At 36.6% G+C, this 6,000-nt stretch overlaps 1 pseudogene; it reads right to left on the bottom strand.

Annotated features, from left to right (window-relative positions):
• Window positions 1-3,897: 3,897 nt before the first annotated feature.
• On the bottom strand, window positions 3,898-4,481 carry LOC124108353 (large ribosomal subunit protein uL6-like; annotated as a pseudogene).
• Window positions 4,482-6,000: the final 1,519 nt, after the last annotated feature.

The following is a 6,000-nucleotide window of genomic DNA, read 5'->3' as shown; positions in this document are numbered from 1 at the left end:
TGATAAGTAAGGCCCTTTGGTTAATAATGTCACTTGATTTTCTCTTCAATGTTTTCAGCTTCTGCATGTTATGAACACAGAATTGTTACATTGTCTAAATAGCTATGGGAGACAAACACAAATTTGTTGAAAAGCAAATTTGAGGAGTACAGAGGAAATATGATCAATTTCTGGAAACATGTATTGGGAGAAGAGCATCCCAACTATTTAAAAACCAGGTGGATACCAGAGATTGTACAGTATCACTTCTTAGAGACTGTATTTTCCTTAGCAAAAAGGGGGGTGGTAAAACATCCTCTTAATGATCCCTTTCTGTTACTCAAAACCTAGCCACATTGAGGAAACAAAGAGAGCAAGCCAGGGCTGAAATGTCTAGATATGTATTATCTGGAAAGACCCTCCTTTTTTCAAAATTCTGGGAATTAGAGCAAGTTAATGTTACCTGTAGGAAATTCCTTTTTGCTCGTACACTAGGACAGTTGCTCTGTGAATTCTGGTCATATAAGCAAACTAAGCAAGCTAAAGCTGGTGATGTCACTGCTTCTGAAGCCTAATATTTCAAACCCTTCTCAGTGGTAACTGGTGCAGATCTGAGGATACTGCGGAAGGATATGTGTCACTCATCCAGCTGGCTGACCTGGAGAAGAGATAAGAGGCACTGCCTGGAGAAGAACCACAATAGAAGGAGGTGCTGTCTGTTGAGCCTATCACCTTGGGACCTTCCCCATAAGCACTTCTCAATAAAGTCTTATGCCTCACACATTGTCTCCAGGTATTGTCTTGGTCTCTCAGCAACCTATCTCACTGCCCTGGCACGAGTGGGCTGTGCACCTAGCAGGGTTGTACCTTGGTGTCTCATAAATCAGCATGATAATAATGCTAGTTTTGAAGAATTCTTGAATAGCATAAATAAGATGGTTATTCATGTCTCAAAGAACATGAATTAGCTATTTATAATCTCTGTGGTAGGAATGAGAATTTTAGTAATAAAAAGCCACTCAGGGCTACAGGAACACCAAAGTAGCAGAGTCTGTGATTTAAATTTGAGCAATGTGACTCCACATGGTAGTCCTCTGATTCCACAGTGGTACCCTTAACTGTAAGCCCCACTTGCCTCTGTGATGCAGTGCTTCTTCTACCTGTGCAAGAGAAGTAGTTGAGTTTTGTCTTTTTCAATCGGGTTCTTTTAAAATATCAGGGCTGGGGATGTGGCTCAAGCGGTAGTGTGCTTGCCTGGCATGCGTGTGGCCTGAGTTCGATCCTCAGCACCACATACAAACAAAGATGTTGTGTCCGCTGAAAACTAAAAAATAAATATTAAAAAAAATTCTCAAAAAAATAAATAAATAAAATATCATCAAGCAAAAGCCATTTACTAGAGTATTATTTTTTTCAATTCCCAAACTTTTAAATTGACAAAGCCTCAATAAATCAAAAATGACAGGAAATAAATCCTAGTTTATATCAACAGAGACTGTCTTTTCCATAATCTTTCTCCTCTTCCCTATATCGTCTAAATCAAAGAGAGTAATTGCCAGCATTTGGTAATTCCTTATAATACACACATAGACATGGCCGTGGAGGTTATACAAAAGAACAGACTAGGATTTCCTTCCAAACATCTGTGACTCAGGGTGAACTATGGGAAGTTAGAAAAACAAAGTTATTTCCGTGTTTTCAAAATAGAGAAACAGAAAGGACTGGAAATGCTTTTAGAACTGACACTACTTCTCAATGCTGATTTCATGCTTTAAGAGTGAAGGAATTAAATCCATGAAATAATTCATGTTTCAAAGTTGCTTCAAGAGGAAATTAGGTAAAGAATACAAAAGACTTTTCATTATTTCCTTTGTAACTTCTGGTGACTTTATAATTATTCCAAAATAAAGTGTTTTTTTTTTTTAAAAAGTTATTTTAGTAGGGGAAATGGACTTTTGACCTTGGAAAGAATTACTGTTGTATTCTAGAATTCAGCAGAAGATTAAGAGAATCTCTTCTTCCAAATCAGAAGCACTGAGTAGAAAAAAGCAATAAAATATTACATCAAAAGTATGTTCCCTTCCCAGCTCAAGACTTGCACTCAGGAGTAGTAATTGAGTAAGAACTAACTATATATTTGGATTTAATTACTTTTTTTTCTAATGATAGAAATAACATGTTCACTATAGAAAGTTTGGTGAACATTAAAAATCATAAACAACCTTTCCCATAATTTAAAACCAAATAGTAACTACTATTGATATTTTGGCATATCTTTTCAGTTTTTTTCCTAAGAATAAGTATTTCTGTATTAAATTAGGATCATACTCCTTTTTTTAATATATTTATTTTGTTTATTTATTTTTATGTGATGCTGAGGATAGAATCCAGTGCCTCACATTTGTGAGGCAAGTGCTCTGCCACTGAGCCACAACCCCAGTGCCCCATAATCCATTTTTATTTGATGAGTTTACTTTTACATTTATTATATTGTTAACTTTTCCCAAATAAAAAAATTAATGGCTGCACATAATTCAATTATATGGCTACATCATAATCTAGTTAATCATTCAATTATTGTGTTTATAATTTTTCACTAATATAAATAATGGTACATACAATTTTGGGGGGCATAACCAGGGATTGAACTCAGGGGCACTTGGTCACTGAACCACATCCAGAGCCCTATTTTGTATTTTATTTAGAGACAGGGTCTCACTGAGTTGCTTAGCACCTTCCCATTGCTGAGGCTAGCTTTGAACTCACAATCCTCCTGCCTCAGCCTCCAGAGCCCTATGTGCATCTTTATTTAGAATACATTCTTAGAATATTATCACTAAGTCAAAGAGTTTTAATGTTCTTACCACATATTTGCCAATTTCTCTTGCAGAAGCTACACTAACAAATTATATTCCTGTAAATTCAGAATTCAACTAGCAGTGGCCTCTCTGTTTTGCCTCCTCAAAATCTATTTTCACCTGTCCATCCCTAACACAGTATGGATCTGAGTGTTCTCCCAAAGCCCATGTGTTAGAGGCTTGGTCTCCAACTGGGTGCAACTGGTAGATGGTAGAAACTTTTTAAAGGTGGGATATGGTGGTAGGTCTTTGGGTCATTGTGAAAATGTCTTACAAGGGGATTAGGGGGTCCTAGTTCCTTGTTAATTCTTTCCCTTCAAGGTCAGAAGGTGAACAGTTTTACTCTGCCATGTGATTTCACTTTAATGTGCTGCCATGTCACAGATCTAAAAGTAACAGGGCCAGCCAATCGTGGACTTGAACTTTTCAAACTATAAACCTAAATAAATGTTTTTCTCTTTACAATTTGATTCTCAGGTATTTGTTATAATAATGGAAAGCAGTTCAATACAATCTCACGGTTTATTTTATGAGAGTAATACTAACACCTCCCCCTACCCCATGGTCAGCTTTAGGTGACTAGGAAAGAACTTTTAATTATAGGTTGCCATTCCTTGGCCTTTGTAGGGAGAAAAGGCACCATCTCTTTCAGTACTGTGTTACAACCATATTAACATTAGGACAGGCTTGCAATTTCCAAAACCTAATATTTACCCAAATCATTACCAGACACTAGAGAAACCCAAATGACTAACTAAATGTTCAGCGTTTTATAATCCTCATAGAAAGAATCTTATCCATTAGTGTTTCTCAAACTTTAATGTGCTTATAAATTACCTGGGTATCTTTTATTATTTTTACTACTACTACTACTACTACTACTACTATTTTGCCATATTGGACATTGTAGCTGGTGCCTTGCACATTCTAGACTAGTGTTCTACCACTGAGCCACATCCCCAGTCTATTTGTTTTTTCAAAAGAGATCTTTTACTGCGTTACTGAAATATCACAAATTGACCCCAGGGCTGTGTTTCTGTGGCTGGATAACTCTTAGGTCTTATTCATCAGCCTGCTGAACTGTTTCTTTTTCAGAAACATAGATATCATCCAAAATTTTTCTGATATCCTTGTTTTTTTTTTCATTGTTGTGTCTTGCTGAATTAAAGCTGCTGAATCTATAACAAGTTCAATATCATTTCCTTCAAAGATTAATTTGTCTTTCTGAGTTTGAGACACTGAACAAGCAACACCTGTCTTCATCCGAATCCTGCAGATGTATTTTTCATCCAAGAAATTTCAGATTTCAACAAGAGACCCATTCTCCTGAATAAAAATGTTGATGGGGAAGTGAGCATACACAGATCTCACCTTGTAATGGAAACCCAGTGTAACACTCTTGGTCATGTTCTCTATATGACTGCAGATGGTGTGGACAGTGGCCAGTTCCTTTCTATTTCCCCACCACTTGTCAACTCATAGCCTCTTCTTTTTCGTTCCAAGGAAACTGAGTTCTACATTGATATGATTGAAATACCTCCAGAGAGTTCCTCTAGGGCCCTTCACAATAACTGTGCTTCCCTTCAGAGTGATGTCGACATTTTCTGGAGTGTCGACAGTCTCATTGCTGAGAAGTGTCTTCATTCTCGCAGTAGTTACGGCAAAAAGAGCTATTTTTAAAAATATTGATATTTTATGGTGTGATTAACATTTTTGCACTAAATTTACTCTGCAGCTTATTTTTTACTCAATATTATGCCTTCTAGTTCTTAACACATTTATTTCTGCATCAATATAATACTAACCTTAGAATATGGTTCCAGAACTCACAGTACCAGCTGTTCCTATTTTTGTTCAATTACAAAATTCTTTGGATTGCTTGCCCTTCACTCTTTCAATTGTAGTTTCTTTTTCCCCTGTTATTGAGATAGCATTGATAAATCGTATGATATACAGTTGAGCTATATAAAGTGATTATTTGATATATGTGTATATTGTGAAATTATTACACAATTAAGTTAGCATATCTATCCCATACATGTATGTGTGTGTGTGTTTGTGCAAACACGTAAGATGCACTCTCAGCAAATTTAGAGTATATGATAGGGTATTGGGCAGGGACTATAAATGTGCTTTCTAACAAGCTCTGTGGACTACTCTGAATAGCAAGGTAATCCAGCTGGTAAGGATGACAGCTTTGGGCTGGGGATGTGGCTCAAGCAGTAGCGCGCTCGCCTGGCATGCATGCGGCCCGGGTTTGATCCTCAGCACCACGTACAAACAAAGATGTTGTGTCCACCGATGACTAAAAAATAAATATTAAAAAGTTCTCTCTCTCTCTCTTAAAAAAAAAAAAAAGGATGACAGCTTTGGTTACCAATAACTTAAAGGCTCTTTGAAGGGCTAAAAATTACCATGAAGATAACCAACATTAACTCCAGAATAACTGCCTGATTCTCTAGCAATTTTGCTTATGAAAATTTGCATCTTGGTCTGGGATTACAAGTTTCAGTTCCTTGCAAGTTTGTAATATGATAGCACTACTATATACCATACGATTTATCAATGCTATCTCAATAACATGGGAAAAAGAAACTACAATTGAAAGAGTGAAGGGCAATAGAAAGATTGCCCTTAAACTTTAAGGATCCAATATTTGGGTAAAAGTCTGAGTGTTCTTGGGAAAGATCTCTTAATCTCCTCAGTTACATGAATAAGGCGAATCTTCATCTATAACTTGAAATAAAACAAAGCGTACCTAATAGGGCTGAGTTGATGACACGAGATAATGTTCCTAAGCTCTTGGCAGAGTGGCTTTTCTCATCATAAACACTTGGAAAATGTCTAGGGTTGTGATTTTGAGTATTATCAATGTAGACAATATTTTCTTTTCCTGCAGAAGCAATGGCAAAATTATTTCAGAAAGTTGTCCCTGACCAATATGATAAATTTCTCCTGTTTTAGGAAATATGCTAACAAGTCTCTCAACATATGCTCTTCAATGTCTTCTTCTGAAAGATCTAAAGGAGGGGCAGAGCCAGAGGGAAATGAGTTGACTTCTTGTTGATTCCCAGGGGCGAGGTTGTTTTTAACAACTACAGATATTGCTTCCTGACAGTGAAGGTACACACTACTCATAAAAACTCTTCCAAGAATCTGAAAA

Source organism: Marmota monax, unplaced genomic scaffold (genome assembly GCF_021218885.2).
Source record: "Marmota monax isolate L192 unplaced genomic scaffold, Marmota_monax_Labrador192_F-V1.1 WCK01_AAM20220418_F8-fsc00074, whole genome shotgun sequence".
Taxonomy (NCBI): domain Eukaryota; kingdom Metazoa; phylum Chordata; class Mammalia; order Rodentia; family Sciuridae; genus Marmota; species Marmota monax.
The sequence above is the reverse complement of the archived record's forward strand: the minus strand, read 5'-3'. Positions and strand labels throughout refer to the sequence as shown.